This window comes from Herpailurus yagouaroundi, unplaced genomic scaffold (assembly GCF_014898765.1).
Source record: "Herpailurus yagouaroundi ecotype Mexico unplaced genomic scaffold, PumYag 28, whole genome shotgun sequence".
NCBI classification, from domain to species: Eukaryota; Metazoa; Chordata; class Mammalia; order Carnivora; family Felidae; genus Herpailurus; species Herpailurus yagouaroundi.
The window spans coordinates 222,683-243,754 of NW_024412376.1; the positions used below are offsets into that span (position 1 = coordinate 222,683).

General features: G+C 41.2%; 1 protein-coding gene across 13 annotated transcripts in view; it reads right to left on the minus strand.

Annotated features, from left to right (window-relative positions):
- PSD3 (pleckstrin and Sec7 domain containing 3) overlaps window positions 1-21,072 on the minus strand; it is a 746,112-nt gene that overhangs the window by 102,963 nt on the left and 622,077 nt on the right. The gene's annotated exons all lie outside the window — the stretch shown is intronic.

Below are 21,072 nucleotides of genomic sequence, written 5' to 3' on the forward strand. Positions count from 1 at the left end.
AAGGGAAAAAAATGGAAAATGTTATTTGACAGAAAACAGCACTTTAGGAAGAAGTGAAATGATCAACATGGTGTATTTCAATGATCTTGGTTTATTAGCTTCCAAAATTAATAATAAGAACTAAAATATTCTTGAAACGTAACTGTGTAATAGTCAATCTTCCAAAAATGTCTTCCATGTATCATTTCATTTAATCCTCACAATAATAATGTGAGATAGGTACTATGACTCTTGTCTTTTTATAAAACTGAAGCACAGAGAAGTAATCTGCTCATGGTCATACAACTAGGAAGAGGAGAAGCAGGAATCTGAACCCAGGTAGCATGGCTCTATAGTCTGCACTCTAGTAGACATGACTTAAAGACTGGGAAAGCAAAGAGGCATTTTGCAAGTGCATATTAATTCCAGAGAAAGCTTAAAAGCTCATGTACCAGATCATTTATAGCTCTGTCAAAGTTTCTAGAAATCATTAAAGTCTCAGAATATAAAAGGACTCCTCTTGGTATTTCTCCCACATACCTACCAACTGGATTATAACTTTGGCAACCTGCATTACCTCAGTTGCAGATCTTGCCACACTGTAACATAATATTTTTGTTTTAAGTGTGTCTTTCAGGAGACTATGAATGACCTGAGAGCAGGTATCCTTCATTTTTATAATTTATAGTACCTGGCACAGTATATGGCAGTCATTAGGCACCCTCATAAAAAATCTCCAAATTAATGTTCACAGGGGTGCCTGGGTGGCTCAGTCAGTTGGGCGTCTGACTTCAGCTCAGGTCATGATCTCGCGGTCCCTGAGTTTGAGCCCCGCGTCGGGCTCTGTGCTGACAGCTCAGAGCCTGGAGCCTGTTTCAGATTCTGTGTCTCCCTCTCTCTGACCCTTCCCCCATTCATGCTCTGTCTCTCTCTGTCTCAAAAATGAATAAACATTAAAAAAAATAAAAATAAAAAAAACTGAAAACTTAAAAAAAAAAAAGAAGTCCTTACATTCCTTTTGTTTATATTTTCCTGGAGTATAAAGTAGAATTCATCTATTTTTTAAAATGTTTATTTATTTTTGAAAGACAGAGAGACAGTGGGAGATGCAGAGAGAGGGAGACACAGAATCTGAAACAGGCCCCAGGCTCTGAGCTGTCAGCACACAGAGCCCAATATGGGGCTTGAACTCATGAACTGTGAGATCACTACCTGAGCAGAAGTCAGAGCCTTAAACAACTGAGCCACCCAGGCATCCCTACAATTTCTCCATTGAATCAATGTATACTTTTACAGAATGTCCTAAAACAAAAACACAGATTAGCAAATACAGTTTACTATTCATTCGTAATCTTAATAAAATTAAAATATATAACTGGAAAATTTTATTAACTGAATGACATTTTTCTAAACATGTCTATCCAAATAGGTGGGTACGGTCACTCATTCTTACTCCTTTATCAACTATCTGGCTGCCTTTAGGCTGTCTTTAACTTGGATGCTTGATTAAATTAGGAAGTGCATTATTCTTAAGCAAATCCTTTAAATCTCCTTTGACTGAAGACTCAAGAATCCTTAGGGTTGGCAACTGTGTTAATATCCACCTACAGAACACAGGTGCCCCTGCCAACACTATACTGATACATCCACCTGGCAAAAAAGGACTCAAAACATCTGCTCTGCAGGTTTCTGGGGGAAATTAAAAAAGAAACAAAAAACAAAAAGCAAAACAAAACAAAACAAAAAACAACAACCAAAAACAAACCATCCCATCTGTTTCCACTATGCAAGGTTTAAAAGTATGTACTCAAAAATAAGTGAACAAAAACAGTACACCATTATCTCCTTTATAAAGAGAATCACAGATCATTTATACATATCTATATATAATATATAGATATTATGTATATTATATATAAATGTTATATAATACAGTATATATATAATTTATATGTGTATATATCATATATATATACATATATATATATACTGAATATTGACTGTACCGTTAAATAGATGTCAAATTCTGATACAGCTGATATGACAACAATGCACACAGAAACACAGAAGTGACCACAGGAACTACTGCATACTGCAGAGCAGGACCAAAGGCAGCGTGGTGTGCTGAACCCACCAGACTAGAAAGCAGACCAGCTGGTTTCTAGCCCTGTCTTAAACCTATCTCACCCAAAACTTTAACTGGGTAACTTCTAACCGATCCACCAACTTTTCAAAAATTTGGATGTTTCATTTAAAATCATGGATAATTTACCTAAGTTAAGGCAAAGAACTAGCTAATGCTGGAAAGGAACTTAGAGAAAACTGCTTTTTTTTTTCCTCTTACTTTTTGTTGTTGTTTAACATCTTTAATCCCCATCACCTACCCATTCCCCCCATCCAAATCGTCTCTGGTAACCATCAGTTTAGTTCTCTACACTTAAGAGTCTGTTTCTTCCTTTGTCTCTCTTTTTCTCTCCTGGTTTTATTTCTTAAATTTCACATATGAGTAATGGTATTCATATGGTATTTGTCTTTCTCTGACTGACTTATTTCACTTAGCATTATGTTCTCTAGATCCATCCATGTTGTTGCAGATGACAAGGTTTCATTCTTTTTTATGGCTGAGTAATATTATATATACTTGTTTATCCATTCATCTATTGAAGGACACTTGGGCTGCTTCTGTAATTTGGCTACTGTAAATAATGCCACAATAAACATAGGGGTGCATATATCCTTTTGAATTAGTGTTGTTATATTTTTTGAGTAAATACCCAGTACTGTGATTACTAAATTATAGGATAGTTCTATTTTAATTTAAATTTTTAATTTTTTTAGGAAAATTTTCACAGTGTACGTACCTGCTTGCATTCCTACCAATAGTGAAGGAGGGTTCCTTTTTTTCCACATTCTCACCAACACCTGCTTTTTCTAGTGTTGTTGATTTTAGCCGTCTGACAGGCATGAGGTAATATTACATTGTAGTTTTGTATCCTATGACTTATGATTGGAGCATTTGTATATTTATATGCAAAGTAATTAGTGATAGATGTGTACTTATTGCCATTTTGTTACTTGTTTTGGGCTTATTCTTGTAGTTTTTCTCCTATCCTTTCTTCTCTTGCTCTCTTTCATGGTTTGCTGGCTTTCTTTAGTGATATACAGTAAAACCTTGGATTGTGAATAACTTGTTTCTGTGAGTGTTCTGCAGGATAAGCAAGCATTTCTAATAAACTTTAACTTGATAAATGAGCAATATCTTGCAATACAAGTAGTATGTGATGCCTAATGTCACATGATCACACCTGAGCCAATGGTTCTTCTCTCTCTCACTGGGGGATTGTGGGTGATCATCAATGCAATGTCACATTTGTGGGAAATCCTCAAAAGAAGGCAAAAGCAAGTGGCATTGGATAGGCTCCCTCTTAAAACTGCACAAAATGAAAAAGATTCCACACCCGTGATTCTGTTAGTGATAGTGAAAGTTGTCCTATAAAATAACCCTTCTCTCTCGTCTCCCTTGCACCAGCCATGAAGGTTTTCAAAGTTAAGTGTAGGTTAATTTTTTTGTTTATAGTTTTTATTTTATTATTTTGTATTATATTATAGTATTATAATCATTTTTATATGAATATTTTTGGGTTGTGGAAAGCATCATCTGAGTTTCCACTATTTCTTTTGGGGAAATTCGTTTTGACTCACAAATGCTTTGGATCACAATTTGGAACAAATTATGCTCACAAACCAAGGTTTTACTGTACTTGGATTTCTTCCTCATTCTTTGCATATCTATTAGTGGTTTTTAATTTGTGACTGCCATTAGTTTGTATAACATCTTCCACATACAGCAGTCTCTGTTATGTTGATGGTCACTTAAGTTGGAAACCATTCTTTACTCCTCTCACCCCCACAATTTAGGTATATAGTGTCATATTTTACATCCTTTTATCTTGTGACTCCCTTGACTGGTTTTTACAGATTTACTTATTTTTACTCCTTTTGTGTTTCCTACTTTTCATACTCTCACTTATGGTCTTTCCTTTCCACCTAAAGGGTGCCTTTTAATATTTCTTGTAGGGTTTGTTTAGTTGTCATGAAATCCTTTATTTTTTGTTTGTCTGAGACACTGTCATTCTACTCTAAATGATAGCCTTGCTGGATAGAGTATTCTTGGATACAGATTTTTCTCTTTCAGCACTTCAAATGTATCATGTCACTGCCTTCTGGCCTACAAAGTTTCTCCTGAAAAACCTGCTGATTACCTTATGGGGTTTCCCTTATATGGGGTTTCCATTCAGATTATGATCCCAGGGTCATGGGATTGAGCCCTGTGTCAGGCTCTACACTGAGTGTAAAGTCTGCTTAAGATTCTCTCTCTCTCTCTCTCTCTCTCTCTCCCTCCCTCTGCCCCTCTCCCCTGCTTGCATGCACTCTCTGAAATTAAAAACAAAACAAAACAAAACAAAAAACATATAAAAAAATAAACATGATGGGAGTAATGAATGAGAGTTCTATTTGGAAACCCAATGTCACCTACTGAAAGGCTTTAAATTATAAGGGTGATAGGAAGTTGGTAAGTAGGTTTTAAAAATACCTAGGTGTCTACTGTAAAAAGGTGTTTACAGAACTCTATCAAAAGACATGATTTTATGCACTAGACTATGCTTTCATAGCTGTTTTTAATATGTATACTCAAAGTTCAAAGACACCTTCTTTTTGAAAATACAAAGATTTTAGAATATTTTGTTCTCATCATCTGCCTCCAACCTTACATGATAATGGTACCTATTACTTTTGTTTGTTTTCTTAACACTACCAAAAAAGACATCATTATTTTTGTATGTGTCTATAAACTCTCATTGTCTATATCTACTCTCATGTTTACACTTATTCATTAACACTTTCTGTACCTCAGATTTCTTTTGGAGGTCATGTTCAATTAATTCTCTAAATTTATAATTAGAAGTTCCTTTTGTGAGGGTTGTTTTGATGGGAAATCATTTTCTACTTTTGTTTACATAAAAATGTCTTTATTTCATTAAAAATTCTGGGTTGACAATTCAATTTCCTTATGAAGATATAATTTCACTACCTTTTGCTCTCACTATTGTTTCAATGTCTATCTTGACTCTAGTTGTTATGTCTAAGAAGAGGTTTCTTTAAATTGATCCAGCTTGATGTTCTTTGGGCTGTGTGTCATTTCCAAATTCTTGTAGTCATTAGATCTTTGAATATTGTGTCTCCTCCATTTTCTCCACTATTTTAACCTTTGACACTCTTTTAATTGCATTCCACAGGTTTTTTTTTTTTTTTTACCTGTTCTCTCGTATATTCTTTTTATTTTTCTATGCTAAAAGCTATGTAATTTTATCTCCAATTCTCCTTGGATACCCAGATCCAGAGATACTCTGAAGGTATAGCACCCCTAGGGTTAGCTTCCTGTTCTAGATTTGTACTCATATTTTTTTCCTGGCCTCATAGGATTTCCCTTTCATTGTTATAGTAATCCATTATTTTAAAAGGTATGTTAAAATACCTTATCATTTTTAGATGTTTTATAATGGAAATTTTGGAATTTGTAGGCTGTTGTATTGTCAAAATAGACCCTCTAGCTCTTTTTTCTTTAAAGAATTTATTTTGTAGAGAATTTTGTAATCTAAAAACAATTCATGAGAAGAATACAGTAAGTGCTGAGGACAAGATGAAAGGAATCAGAACACAGAACACAAGGGAGGAGGCAATTACAATTGTCCAGATGAGAGAAAAAGGCCAAAATATGGGCAGAAGTACACAATAAATAAACTAAAGAAATAAAAAGGGGAAAGGCAGTAATGTTAACTGAGCACCTATATCCAGTGCTCTGAGCATTGGGCTAGCATTTAAAATGTACACTCGGGGCGCCTGGGTGGCGCAGTCGGTTAAGCGTCCGACTTCAGCCAGGTCACGATCTCGCGGTCCGGGAGTTCGAGCCCCGCGTCGGGCTCTGGGCTGATGGCTCAGAGCCTGGAGCCTGTTTCCGATTCTGTGTCTCCCTCTCTCTCTGCCCCTCCCCCGTTCATGCTCTGTCTCTCTCTGTCCCAAAAATAAATAAACGTTGAAAAAAAAATTAAAAAAAAATAAATAAAATGTACACTATATTTGATCTAAACAATCCTTAGTTTAGGTATTATTGCCTCTTTTCACATTAATGTCTTCTAAGCTACACTTGCAGTCCTAAAGGTAGAGTAAGCTACTGAGAAGGCTACCTGCCTAAGGATTTCAGAGCTACTGTATAGGGGAATTCAGCCAAGGAAACGTATTCTAAGGCTACACTGAGAAGGAGAAACTGTGCAGGTGGTAATCTTTTATAAATGATCAAGCCTGCTACTCCAGTGAGATAAATATAATGGATAGAGAAAGGAGAAGTCCAGACAGGAGGAGGATACAAATACAAAGTATATTCTCTAATATCACTGAACTCAGGGACTTTCAAAGGTATTCTTGCTCATGGCTATGAACCTCAGAACTGAGGCATGATCCCTGTATCTGCCCTCTCAGATGTGACCAGCCCAAAATTTCTGTGGAGTACTAACTCTCATAGCAATAATAATTATAGCTGTGGTAATACCACATATTATTTTAAGCACTGTTCCAAAACTTGATGTGAATTAACTAAAGGTTACAACTTTATGAGGAAGCAATTATTATAATCTCTATTTTACAGATGTGGGATCCAAAATCCCATCTAACCTGCAACACTTGGTTCCCAACAGCACTGGCCACATTTACTCTGGTTTGTATGCAGGGAAAAGACCAGTTAAACCAGACTCAGTATACAATGTCTTGGTTAACTCTGAGATACAGGAGTTATCTTCAAATTATTTATGATCTAAGCATGAACACTGACCAGTCAGGAAAGACACTGTCCAATCAGGACTGAAGGGACACCCATAGTAAATAGTCTGTACAACTGAACCAGTACATATATTCCCTATCAGTCCTGCCTGGGAGAATGTTTCCTGCCCACCATAGGTTAAAATAAGAAAGAAGAAAAGTCAAACAAAACTCTGTGATTATTGTCCTACATCTCACCCATACACACACACACACACACACACACACACACACACACACACAAATACACATTTCTGTAAAAGAGAAATTGGCCATTGTTCCAAAGATAGGTGATATTGGAACTATTATGAAATCTTCAATATTAGAAACCAGCTCTTGTTAATGTTCTTATCTTATCTTCATTATACAGTTGAAGAAGTCTTTTTGGAAATATAAAGTAACAATATCTTGGCTTCAATTATTGCCACTGGTCTTTGTAAAATAGTTAAATTACCTGGGACCAAAAGCACAGGTTGTCACCATTATTTCATAAAGAGGAAGGAATCAGAAAATGTTCCCGAGCAATAAAATATTAAGTAAAGATCGATACTGAATATATGCCAGAAAATAAACCTATGTATTTTTTGCAGTCTACCAAAACGTATAGGCTTCATGTAAAAGTTTATATTTGCATGCTATACTCTGCAAGTTTAATTTTTTTCTGAACCAAACTGGGAAGAAATTGTGGCTAGGATCTTAGTGTCCCAATTTTTCTATTTTATTCAAAAAGGAATGATTTTTTTTCCTACATCAAAATAGATTAATCCTGCTTCTGGCCGCTGTGGGGAATAAACTTAGGAACTCCCTGAGTTTTCACCGATGGGTTAACAAGGCATAAAGAATTAGAAAGCCATAGGATGTACACACCCAAGTTTGGGTAAACAAGAGTAGGTAAATAAAATTAGGTAAATGGGGCAAAGGCCCCCAGTATAGGTAAAGCCAGGCAAAGGTCCCAGTGTAGGACAAAGGTATAAGAATAGGGAAATCTCAGGATGAAAACATCCAAGATGAGGTAAACAAGATTAGGTATTCAGGGCAGAAATGCCCCCAATTTAGTACAGTAGCAGAAAGCTGCTTTCGTAGGAAGGAAGGACGAAATTAGGTAAACAGGTAAATAGGACTATAGACCTCTGCAGGGCAAAATTGCCCAGGGGGAGCTAATTAGCAAAAGAAAGGTACCTTGTTGACCCTGAGGTAGCATGCTCCTTCTTGTCCCCTAGGCCAGTTTAGGGAAGCAGAAGTGTTGCCTCATGTTTCCTGTAAACAACCGCTTCACCTGGCACCAGAATCTTGTTTTGTATTGACCCAAACTCCTAACACCACATATATTCAAAACCCCCTTTCCCTTATGCCCATGAGTTAATGTTCACAATTTGATTGTCTCTTTCTGCATGCCCATCACCATGTTTGTAAGCTTCTGATCCTAATAAAAACGGAGCAAGGACCCTTACTCGGGGCTCTTGTCTCCTCCCAGACATTAGCTTCTCTCTCGCATTTTTAATCCTGTCTCCCACTTTCTTGCTGGACAAGACAGAACTCCAGACCCAGAGTCTATGACAGGCCACTTTGTACTTTAGATTCCCTAATCCACAACTTTTGCTTTTATTCAAGTTTAATATCAGAAAGACTTAATATGTATGGAAAGGCATAGTATGTACATTGCCTATTTTTTTCTTTTAATACTCTAACCTTTCTTTCCTGTCTGTTGGCTTGAAAAGCATTCTTCTACTGCCCCAATAAAATGACAAAAATACCATCTTCCCCAAAGAGTAGAGGTCAGTAAGAACACTAATGAGAAATAATTCTTGAGTAAGGCCTGAAGGCTAACATTTTTGGTCCTACCAGGTTTGAACAAAGGGAAACGTGAGAATGTGATGGTTCTATGCACATTATCTTCAATTTCTTTACTTTAATGAAGAAATGCATTTAAAATATAATGTAATACCACTGGTGGCATTCCAAAATAAATCCTTGCTGAACTTCGAAACAAAGATGTGCTCAGCAAAGCTCTTCTATACTAGTACAATTGGGATACATTTATATTAGATTTGTAAAAAGCACAAGACATTTTTAAAGGTGCTTTATTTCTCTAGTGACAGCATCTGAAAATTGGGCAAAATTCTTAAAGTATTTTCTTTACATAATAAAGAGGTATGCTACCTTGGTAGCAGGCAGACTCATAAATTCTACACCACTGAGGGCTGAAAGTACAGCATACGGTGAGGGGAGGGGGAATGCTTTCTGCAACTGATTTGCAAAGGACTTAGATTCATAAATGACAGCCCTACAAAACATTAAAGAATTGAAGGGTGATCTTTGTATATTTACCCCTAATTTTCTTTCATAAACATCCTCAGGCACCACCATAATTACTATTAAATCTTTATAGAATGTAAAGGTCAGGGGAGGTCACCCAAAATGTGCCACTTTGGTGTATCAATTATTTTCAATAAAAGTTACTTAAGAAAGAACCAATGCAAAAAGAATACTCTAAACCCTCCCTCCTTTGTCTCCAGAAAACAAGATATAAATCTCTCATGTGAAAGGCACCCTTCTTGTACCAGGGAGTAAAGATATCCTTATCACCAGAGATACAAAATTTAGAGCAGAGAAGGCTATATTAACAACCCATGTTACTTTTTACTAATTTACTACCCCAGCCCAATTCTATTTAGCATTCCTTATTAACTGAAGTTCCCAAAGTGAAGTTTTCTTTGTTGTGTCAATCTATCACAGATTTATTGTCTGTTTGTCTAAAAAGTATAAAACCTGCCTACCTTGGTCATTTCTTCAATTATAGGACTTCTGTTTGCATGTAATAAGACTTTGGTTTTTTCTCCTGTTAATGTCTCATGTCAATTTACTTCTTAGTCAAGAAGGACCCTGATGGGCACAAGAAAAATGATTTCTTCATTCCCTACAGTAGGCATAGTGGCAAGATAAAATTCTACTTGATATTTGCTCCAAAGATTCTGCAGCTTTCAGATCTTGGGACATCTTATGTATAGCCTATAAAAATTTAAGGTTTCTTACCATGGTAGCTTCCAGGAATCTATCTGCAGAGTCCAATGGAGCAAGAGTGGTAAGAATATATTTTCCCTTTCTCTAAATTTAGATTAGGAGGAAAAAGTACTGTGGAATTGGTTCCTTAGGCTTAGTGACTCTTGGTAAAAAATTGGTAGAATGCTCTTGGTTTTACTGATCCATTTCTTTCTAGAGATGGTCATTGTCTTGTCTGTGTCTTTTGTGTTGTTTGTCACATATAGGTATTACAACAGGGCAGAACACAGGTACTGGCTCTATAAGCCTGCTGTTGGAGCCTGGCTTACAGACTTAGTTCATGGCTTTCATCAAACTAGCATCTGCTTTAGGGAGCCCCTCCCTAAAGAATGTGGTGAAAACCTCAAGACAAGGGAAAGTAACCTGGCTATGTGTGCATACATGACATTCCTCACAATTCTGTAATGCAGACTGCCCATTTAGACTGCATGTTACCATATACGGGAGACAAAGGAGCAAGAACTGTACAAAAGGCAACCCACCCACAACCCACCCTGCTGTTCTCAGAGCTCAGCCTTTTGGGGTCTTAGCCCACTGAACCTGTGCTGGCATGAATAAAGCTGCATCCTGGAAAGAAAAGCCCTGCTTGGTGTCCCAACTCTCTGTGTGTTTTTTCCTGCTACATTTCTTGGGGGCTTGGGTCTGGGATTCGGAGATGGTGCATTTCTACCTCCTTTTTCACAGGGGTGGGAACCTCAGAGTGCTAGGAGAAGTGACCAGTGGACCACTTGATCTGTAGGAGAACTAGCTCCTCCCAGTGTGCTGGGGCGAGGACCCCAGATGTACAACAGAACCTGGTGAGGCCCAGGAACCAGCACAGGGAACGCTGTCTACCAGGCTGGTAAGAACCAGGGTTTGTTTTGGTAGACCTATTCCTGAGAGGCTGAAGGGGAGCCTGACCACCTCCCTGAGTTGCCCAAGTGGTTCCACAAGGAATGAAACTGCAATTTAGCGCACAAGGAATGAAACTGCAACCTTAGCGCTGGGCACTGGGCGGCAGGGTAGAGTCACTGTGTGACTGTGTGTGAATGAGACAGCGGAATGGGCTGCTCAATGGGCTGAAGCGAGCGGTGAGTCTTGATCCGTGGTTACATGGTGACCTCATCTGGCTTAGGGCGGCATCAAATTTCCTCGGGAGTCTATCCAGGTCAGGACTTGATATGAAATCTGACAATGCTAAGAGGAGACTGAAATATCTCCAAGAGGAGAGCAGCTGGAAACGGACAAAGTGAGCATGCGTCCTCTCCAAATTAGACCCTTCCCCCTTTTTCCTCTCTTGTACATTAAAGTTGTCCTTTAGGGGGAAGAAATGGGTAGAAAGCAGAGTAAACCAACTCCCCTAGAGTGTATGTTGAGGAATTTCAAAAGGGGATATTCAGGAGATTAGGGTGTGAAATGAACCCCTGGAAAGCTCCGGACATGCTGTGAAATTGATTGGCCATTGTTCAGGATGGCCTGGCCCTCTAAGGGCTCACTTGATAAGGAACTAGCTGGCCGAGTATTCAGGGTTGTTGTGGGGGATCCAGATCACCTTGACCAATTTCCTTATATTGACTGTTGGCAAGACCTGGTCCTACTCAGCCACCTTGGCTAAAAGTCTGTATTGAAGAGAACTTTTAAACTTATGACAGCTAATGACACAGCTTCCTCCAAATGCCAGACAAAAACTGAAAAACCTGTACTGTCAGTTAAGTCTGAGAGGATCCCACCACCATATGCCCCACTGTATCCCTCACTGCCACCTGTGCCTCCAGCTTCCCTGGCTGCTGAAACCCCACTGGATTCTGGCCCTAGACCCAAGGCCTTACCATTTCTACCACCTCTCCAGATGTGACTGGCTTGCCTGGACCATCGGTCCTAGCCCCTACAGGAAGGCAACTAGAAGATCAGGACAGCAGAGATAGACCCCCCCCCCCCCCCGCCCTGCCCCGCAGCAACACCAGGGAGCCCTACAGATGCCACTGAAGGAATCTAGGGGACCTGTCTGTTATTATCAGGAAGGCCAGATCCAAGAAGGCCAGCATGTTTTTGTCTACCAACCCTTTACCACTATGGACCTCCTAAATTGGAAGCACCATACTCCCTCCTATACGGAGAACCCCCAGGCTAAGATTGAACTAATGCAGTCCATAATTCAAAACCATAGACCTAACTGGATGGACTGCCACCAACGCCTCCTGATCCACTTCGACACAGAGGAACATCACCAAATAATGCAGGCAGCCCTAAAATGGTCAGGTAAGAATGTCCTGGATGGGACACTAGGCACCCAGCCTTATGCTCAGGCTCACTTTCCTGGGGAGGAACCCAAATAGGACCCAAATGACCCAAGTTTAGATGGAGGGCTCACAAAGACTGAACAGTATCAAGAAGCCCTTCTAAATGACATGAAGGAAGGGGAGAAAAAGGCCATAAACGTGAGTAAAGCATCAGAAGTGCTCCAGGGACCCAAGGAGAGCCTGAGCTGGTTCTATGAGAGGCTATGTGAGGCATTTCGTCTCTCCACAACTTTTGATCCAGAGGCACCTGTTAACCAGCTGATGGTCAATGCAGCTTTTGTAGGTCAGGCCCAAGGGAACATCCAGCAGAAGCTGTAAAAGCTAGAGGGTTTTGCCGGCATGAATGTCAGTCAGTTGCTGGTAGTAGCAACTAAGGAATTTGTCAACAGTGGTCAGACGTCACCGAGGGAAGAATGATGGAAGATGCAGAAAAGGGCAGACTTGTTAGCTGCTGCCTTGGTGGAGTGGTTGGAATGCTCCCAGATAGGTGCCCCACAGGGATGAGGCCGGGGCCCAAAGGGGGCCAGTGGGGAGGATTATCTTACCCAGGATCAAAGTTAGGACGGAACCAGTGTGTGCACTGTCATCAGGAGGGCCACTGGAAAAATGAGTGCCCCTGCAGCTGGGTAATTCTCAGCAGGGGCCCAAGAAAAAAGAAACAGGCCATGTGGTTCAGAGCAGATATCAACTAGCATCATGGCCTAATGGGGCCCCAGAAAGTGATTCTGTGGGGCTAGCCACCACAGAGGACTATGAGGAAGACTGGGACTGACTGGACTCTACTTTGTTAGGCCCCCAAGAGTCTATGTCTGAATGAATGTGGAGGGGTGACCCATCGACTTCATGGTAGATACTGGGGTGGAACACATAAGGGTGACCCAACCTGTGGGCCCCCCTCACAGAGACAAGTCACCACTGTGGGGGCCACAGGCAGTTGGATACGCCATCCCTTCCTGCTGTCTTTAAGATGCAATTTAGGCGGGCGTGAAGTCATTAATGAATTCCTGTACCTCCCTGACTGCCCCATGGCTTTAATGGGCTGGGACCTGTTGGGAAAGTTTCAGGCCCAGATAACTTTCAACTCCTATGGGCAAGCTGCTCTGACCCTATGAAAGCGGGAAGTGAAGATTATAACTCTCACGATTCCCATGGGAAAGAAAGGCACCTCTACAGTCTCATGGAGGAGACTTGGCAAAACTCCTTTATGAGGCCACAAAGTGGGGGAGAGCAGGAACCTCTATTATGGGAGCAAATACAGCAAAGAGACTTTGAAGAGTCAAACAGGCCCTTGCCAACTCACCTGGTCTGGGGCTCCCAGACATGTCTAAGCCCTTCTTCTCATATGTTCATGAAAGTACTGGCATTGCAGTGGGAGTCCTAACCCAGATGTTGGGATAGAGGCATCATTCGGTGGCATATCTCTCCAAGCAGCTTGACTGTTGTCCAAGGCTGGCCACCCTACCTATAGGCACTTGCAGCCATGGCCCTCTTAGTGTCTGAGGCTGACAAGTTAACTATGGGACAAGAATTAGCAGTCCAAGTGTCACATTCAGGAATTGACATTAATGGAGTACAAGGGATAATTCTGGCTAACCAACGCCCAGATTATCAGGTATCAGAGAATGCTATGTCAGAACCCGCACATTCACCTAAAAGTAGCGTAGACCCTAAACTCTGCAACCCTACTGCCTGTGGGTCCAGGTCAACCAGATCGTGACTGCATCGAAGTCATGGATTAGGTGTTCTCCACCCAACCAGACTTGAGGGATCATCCCCTCAAGGACCCTGACACTGAGTATTTAACTAAAGGTAGCAGTTTTGTGAAAGAGGGAGAATGCAGGGTACTCTGTAGTGACACTGAATTCTATCATTGAGGCCAAACCCCTGCCAAAGGGGACTTCGGCACAAGAATGCAGAGCTCATTGCGCTAACACGAACCCTCCAACTGGCGGCAGGGATACATGTTACTATATACGCAGACTCTATGTCTTCACCACTCTCCACATACACAGGCTTTATATAAAGAGAAGGGTCTAATAAACTCAGAAGGAAAAGACATAAAGTATGGTAAGGAAATCCTTGAACTCTTAGATGCTGTGTGGGCCCCTAAAAGACTGGCAGTCATGCATTGTCAGGGACATCAAAGGGGAGACACCACAGCCGCATGGGGAAACCATAAGGCAGACCTAGAGGCAAAGGTTTTGGTCTCCAAAGGAACAGTGGAATCAATGGTTTTAACTGCTGCACTGTTCCCTAGTCCTCTGGCAGAATGGGACACTAATTACTCACACCATGAGAGTACCTTGTTTAAGACTGAAAATGGAAGCTACCTCCCAGTTGGATGGTGGAAATTTGAAGACAGCTGAGTAGCAATTCCTGAGGCCCTGGTTCCAGCTTTTGTCAAGGAGTTTGATCAGGAAAGCCATATTGGCCGGACAGCTCTCAAGGCTACGTTGAGCTGACATGTCTACATCCCTTGACTCTCCAGCATAACCTGAGCAGTATGTGAGCAATGTGAAACGTGCACCCAGAATAACCCAACTTAGGGAACCAAGGCTTCCCCTGGGGTGCAGAGTGTCAGGGGAGCCTTGTGTGAAAATATGATGATGAACTTCACAGAGCTTCCCCAGGACTGAGGCCATATATATCTGTTGGTCTTCATGTGCACTTTCTTAGGCTGGGTGGATGTATTCCCTACTCACACAGAAAAGGTACATGAACTGGCCCGACTTCATTTGTGAATCTATCCTTCCTTTTGTGAATCATTTGTGAATCATTCCTTCATTTGTGAAACTATCATTATGGGATCAGATAATAGGCCAGCACTTGTGGCTGAGGTGATGCAGCTGGTGGCAAAGGGGTTAAAGATCACCCGGAAGTTACATATGGCATACTGACCCCAGAGCTCTGGGAAGGTACAACGAATGAATCAAACCCTGAAGCTGCAATTAAGTAAACTATGTTAGGAAACCCCATCTACATTGGGACCAGGTGTTGCCAATTGTTTTGTTAAGAATCAGCCCTACTAAGCAGACAAGGTTCCCCCCTTATGAAATTCTTCATGGGTGCCCTCCCCTCCATTATCAAGTCATGGGGGGGGGGGTGATCTAAATGAGATAGGTAATCTAACCCTAAGGCAACAGATGTGGGCCCTTGGCTCTACCCTAACCACCTGACACCACTGGGTGTAAGGAAGCGATTACCTGTGAGTCTGACCACAGATGCTCACCCCTTTAAACCAGTGGATGCTGTATGGGTGAAGGAATGGGATGTCTAACCCCTAAAACCCCTCTGGAGGAGTCTGTTCACTGTCATTTTGTCCACCTCTACTGCAGTAAAGGTAGCTGAGGTGGGTCCCTGGATTCACCACAGCAGAGTGAAGCCAGCATCTCAAAACTTGGGAGTACATTCCTAATTCATCAACGCCATGCAAACTGACCATACGAAAGAAGCAAGCTGCAACTCCAGAGGCTCTGGGAGACTGCAGCCCTGCTTCAGTCACTCCAGAAGCTGACTAATCTATGCATGACAGAAGCTTGAGGAATCGATGGTCCGATGGAACAAATAGACTGTTCTTATTTCTTATATCTATTTCCTTACTGTGATGCACTGTCACCCCATGTGTCTTGCAGTCATTGTGATTCTTGCTCTACTTTTCACCATAGGATTGGCAGAGGTTGCCCCAGTCAGCTGAGAGTGTGGTGAGAGTTTTCTGTTAGCACTTACCTTCCTTTTATGGACAGGATGCTTTGTTGGTATTGGTTGCTTCTAATCTAGACCCTTCTGTAGACCTAGATTCCTCATCATACGACCCATGTATTTGTATGACCAGGTCAGGCCAGGGAGTCACGTGGATCTTACTATACCATACTCACTTTTCATGCCAAGGAAAAGTCTTGGGGACCTGCAGACACAATAAGACCTATCTGCTAATGGGAGAGTCAATACACTTGCTTTGACCCCCAATACTCCCCCAGTGAAGACTGGTTAGAAGTCCGATCCTACCAAGAGGGTAGGGCCTTGGTCAGCTGGACACAAATTACTAACCCACAATGATTGGTGTCAATGTTACCTGACGTTATGTGAGGTTATAGGTATTGGCCCAGAGGCATCTGTCATGCGAAAAAAGTGGGTACTTATCATAGAGGGCCCAAGGGCTCTTGATGCACTATGCGGAGGCTTAGATTGGGAGCCGGAATACCAATGCAATGACAAATACATGTGTGAGGAAAACAGTTTATGTGCCTATACACCTGAGATTTTATGCCCCAGCTGGAGCTGTGTTTCATGGGCTACTTGGAAAAAAGAAGGCACAACAGCACTCCTTCAGAAGGGGGCTGCTACATCAGGTTGTCGATCAAAAGTCTGTAACCCTGTTAATTTTACCATAGTTAACCCAGGAGATTCCAAATGGCAGTGGGGCACCTGAGTTGACATCTGGATTCATGGGTGAGGCAGAGACCCAGGGACTGTGCTACATTTCAAGAGAGTCACTACCACCCATCCAACCATGTCCCATCAAGTCTTCTACTCCTTCAGTGAAGAAATAAGAAGTAGCCCCCTTCCCACTTCAGTCACAGAAAGGAACTTGTTTCTAGCCCTAGCAAAGACTATGGCCCAGACTCTCAAGATCTCTTCCTGCTATGTATTCAGGGGAACGAACATGGGGGATCGATGGCCATGGGGGGTAGAGAATTAGATCCCTGCGAACCTTATAATGAAACAGAATACCCCAGTCCTACTACTGGGATTTGGCTCCTCAAAACCTCAATTATTGGGAAAAACTGCCTTGTCTGATGGGGAAAAAAGTTCACCATCTCTGTTGGAAGCTTAATGGGCCCAGGCTAAAGATTTTATAACTCAACCGCCTGGGAAACCCAATGGTGGGGGACCCCAGATCTCCTAGAACTAGATCCCCACCCTTATCTAACTTTTCTCATCTTGGGACAATGTCAACACAGCCATTGAGTGGCAGGCCCTGGGTGGACTACACTGGATATGTGGAAGGACAGCCTATACAGTACTTCCCTCAGGCTGGTCAGGTCATGTGTGCTGGGAACTATTTGTCCATATTTCTTCCTGCTTCCACTTGCCAGAGGGATGATTTGGGAGTCCAAGTGTATGGGGACAGGGAGATTCAAAGGAAATGATGTGCCCTACAAACTGGCAATTGGAAAAATGATGAATGGCCTCCTGAGCGTATAACCCAGTATTATGGCCCTGCCACCTGGGCAGAGGATGGGTCCTGGGGCTACCGTGCTCCCATTTACATGCTAAACCACATAATCAGATTGCGAGCAGTTGTAAAAAGTATAACCAATGAAACTGCCAGAGCTCTTAACTTACTATCCAAGAGAAAACCAAAATGCTCAATGTTTTCACCAAAATCACTTGGCCTTAGATTAATTGCTTGCTTCTGGGGGAGGAGTTTTTGGAAAGTTTAACCTGAGCAACTGCTGCCTACAGATAGATGATGAAGGAAAACTCATAGAGGAGATTACAGATTGAATGAGAAAGGTTGCTCAGGTCCCAGTCCAGACCTGGAAAGGTCGGGACCCTGAGGAGTTATTTGGAGAATGGTTTTCAACTCTCAGGGAATTCAAACCCTCATAGGTATTATCCTCTTGATTTTGGGAGCTTGTTTAATCCTACCTTGCCTAGCACCCCTGGTTATATGGTCTGTCTCTAACCTCATTGAGGTAATGGTCAAAAGGACAACAGCCACATATGTGATGATGTTATGGAAATCTAAACCTAAACCAAGATGATGCTTTTTGACCCAAAAAAGAATCAAAGGGGAGAATGTAGTAGAGCCCCTCCCTAAGGAATGTGGTGAAAACCTCAAGACAAGGGAAGGCAACCTGGCTATGTGCGCATGCGTGACATTCCTCACAACTCTGTAACATAGACCGCCCATTCAGACTGTATGTTACCAAATATGGGAGACAAAGGAGCAAAAATTGCACAAAAGGCACCCCCCCTCCTCCAGCTTTTCTCAGGGCTCAGCCTTTTGGGGTCTTAGTCCACTGAGCCCGTGCTGGCATGAATAAAGCTGCATCCTGGAAAGAAAAGCTTTGGTGTCCTGACTCTGTGTGTGTCTCCCCGCTAAAGTTTAAGTCAAGCTCTGCTGAGAGTTAATGTGCACATGAGGTAAGACTACTGTTAAGAGACATCCTAGAATCCAAACCCATAAAAGCTCTTAAACCACTTGCAACATAAGTCAAAGACTCCTATGCTAGGATAAACTGGTCATGACATAGGTAGATTCATAGTAGGTTACTCTTCAACCTCAAGAAAAACTTCCATGCAATGAGTTACACTGTCAAGGGACATACAATTCCCAACCCCATGGTGCATCCCTTCTAGGTATTAGTTTAGCTCTGAGAGACCCAAGGCTTAGCTAAAGCTGCTAATATGCAAAAAAAAAAAAACAAAAAAAACAACAAAAAAAACCCAAAAAAAACCAAAAAACCTGAATGAGGTTTTTTCCTTTCGTCTTGTTCTAAGAGCTTGACTTTCTGACCAAATGAAAATATTCTTTCAGGTCTCCTCTATCCAGAGGATGTCTTTACTAGGTAGTATCCTGAGGGTTAGTTTTGAGAAGGAAAACTGGTAAAAAGCAGATAAAAAGGGGCAGCCAGCTGTCTGAGGCCGGATACTCCCCTTGAATGCTTTTGGCTTCTGCAATATTACTTGCCAGGAACCAGAAGCCAGACTGTACTAAGCCCCGCCCAACCTGGAAGCACAAATGTGTAAAAGACCAGTAAAACCCAAGCCGGATGCTCAGTCTTTGGAGGGGTAGACCTTTTTGTTTTGTTTTGTTTTTGTTTTGCATTGATTGTTTCTCAAGTTGCTTTTATTGAAAATAATATACCAAAGTGGCATATTTGAGGCGGGCTTCCCTTGATGCCTGAACTTCCCTAGAAGTTTCACACATTAAAAGTTGAGCTGGTAGATTGTTCTGTCTTGTTGAACCAGTCTCCTAGTTCTGAGAATAAGTCAGTTCAGTTAAACTCATTTCAGAAAGTGGTGATGTAGGTATGTTCTCAAACTTAGGCCTAAAGGTTAAAAACTCAGGTAATAAATAAGAGGCATGGAAACAAAAGAAAAACAATGATTTATGATAGATCAAATTATAAACTAGGGCTGATGGCTCAGAGCCTGGAGCCTGTTTCCGATTCTGTGTCTCCCTCTCTCTCTGCCCCTCGCCCGTTCATGCTGTCTCTCTCTGTCCCAAAAATAAATAAACGTTGAAAAAAAATTTAAAATAATAGTCATAAAACTAATTGCTGGGCTTGAAAAAAGTATAGAGGACAGCAGAGAATCTATTACTACAGAGATCAAGGGACTAAGAAAGAGTCAGGAGGAGCTAAAAAATGCTATCAATGAGCTGCAAAATAAAATGGAGGCAATCACAGCTTGGATTGAAGAGGCAGAATAGGTGAATTAGAAGATAAAATTATGGAAAAAGAAGAAGCTGAGAAAAAGAGAGATAAAAAAAATCCAGGAGTATGAGGGGAGACTTAGAGAACTAAGTGACATAATTAAGTGAAATAATGTATGCATAATTGGGATTCCAGAGAAGGAAGAGAGAGGTAAAGATGCTGAAGGTGTACTTGAAATCATAGTTGAGAACTTCCCTGAAATGGGGAAGGAAAAAGGCACTGAAATCCAAGAGGCACAGAGAACTCCCTTCAGACGTAACTTCAATCGATCTTCTGCACGACATATCATAGTGAAACTCACAAAATACACAGATAAAGAGAGAATTCTGAAAGCAGCTGGGGATAAACATGCTCTAACATATAAAGGGAGACTGATAAGACTTGTGACGGATCTGTCTACTGAAACTTGGCAGGCCAGAAAGGAATGGCAGGAAATCTTCAATGTGATGAACAGAAAAAATATGCAGCCGAGAATCCTTTATCCAGCAAGTCTGTCATTTAAAATAGAAGGAGAGATAAAGGTCTTCCCAAACAAACAAAAACTGAAGGAATTCATCACCACTAAACCAGCCCTACAAGAAATCCTAAGGGGGATCCTGTGAGACAAAGTACCAGAGACATCACTGCAAGTATGAAACCTACAGACATCACAATGACTCTAAACCATATATTTCAATAATAACACTGAATGTAAATGGACTAAATGAGCCAACCAAAACACATAGGGTATCATAATGGATAAAAAAACAAGACCCATCTATTTGCTGTCTACAAGAGACTCATTTTAGACCTGAGGACACCTTCAGATTGAGAGTGAGGGGATGGAGAACTATTTATCATGCCACTGGAAGTCAAAAGAAAGCTGGAGTAGCCATACTCATATCAGAAAAACTAGACTTTAAATTAAAGGCTGTAACAAGAGATGAAGAAGGGCATTATATAATAATCACAGGGTCTATCCATCAGGAAGAGCTAACCATTATAAATGTCTATGCGCCGAATACAGGAGCCCCCCAATATATAAAACAATTACTCACAAATGTAAGCAACCTTATTGATAAGAATGTGGTAATTGCAGGGGACATTAATACCCCACTTACAACATTGGATAGATCATCTAGACACAGGATCAATAAAGAAACAAGGGCCCTGAATGATACACTGGATCGGATGGACTTGATAGATATATTTAGAACTCTGCATCCCAAAGCAACAGAATATACTTTCTTCTCGAGTGCACATGGAACCTTCTCCAGGATAGATCACATACTGGGTCACAAAACAGCCCTCAATAAGTATACAAGAATTGAGATCATACCATGCATACTTTCAGACCACAATGCGATGAAGCTTGAAATCAACCACAGAAAAAAGTCTGGAAAACCTCCAAAGCATGGAGGTTAAAGAACACCCTACTAAAGAATGAATGGGTCAAC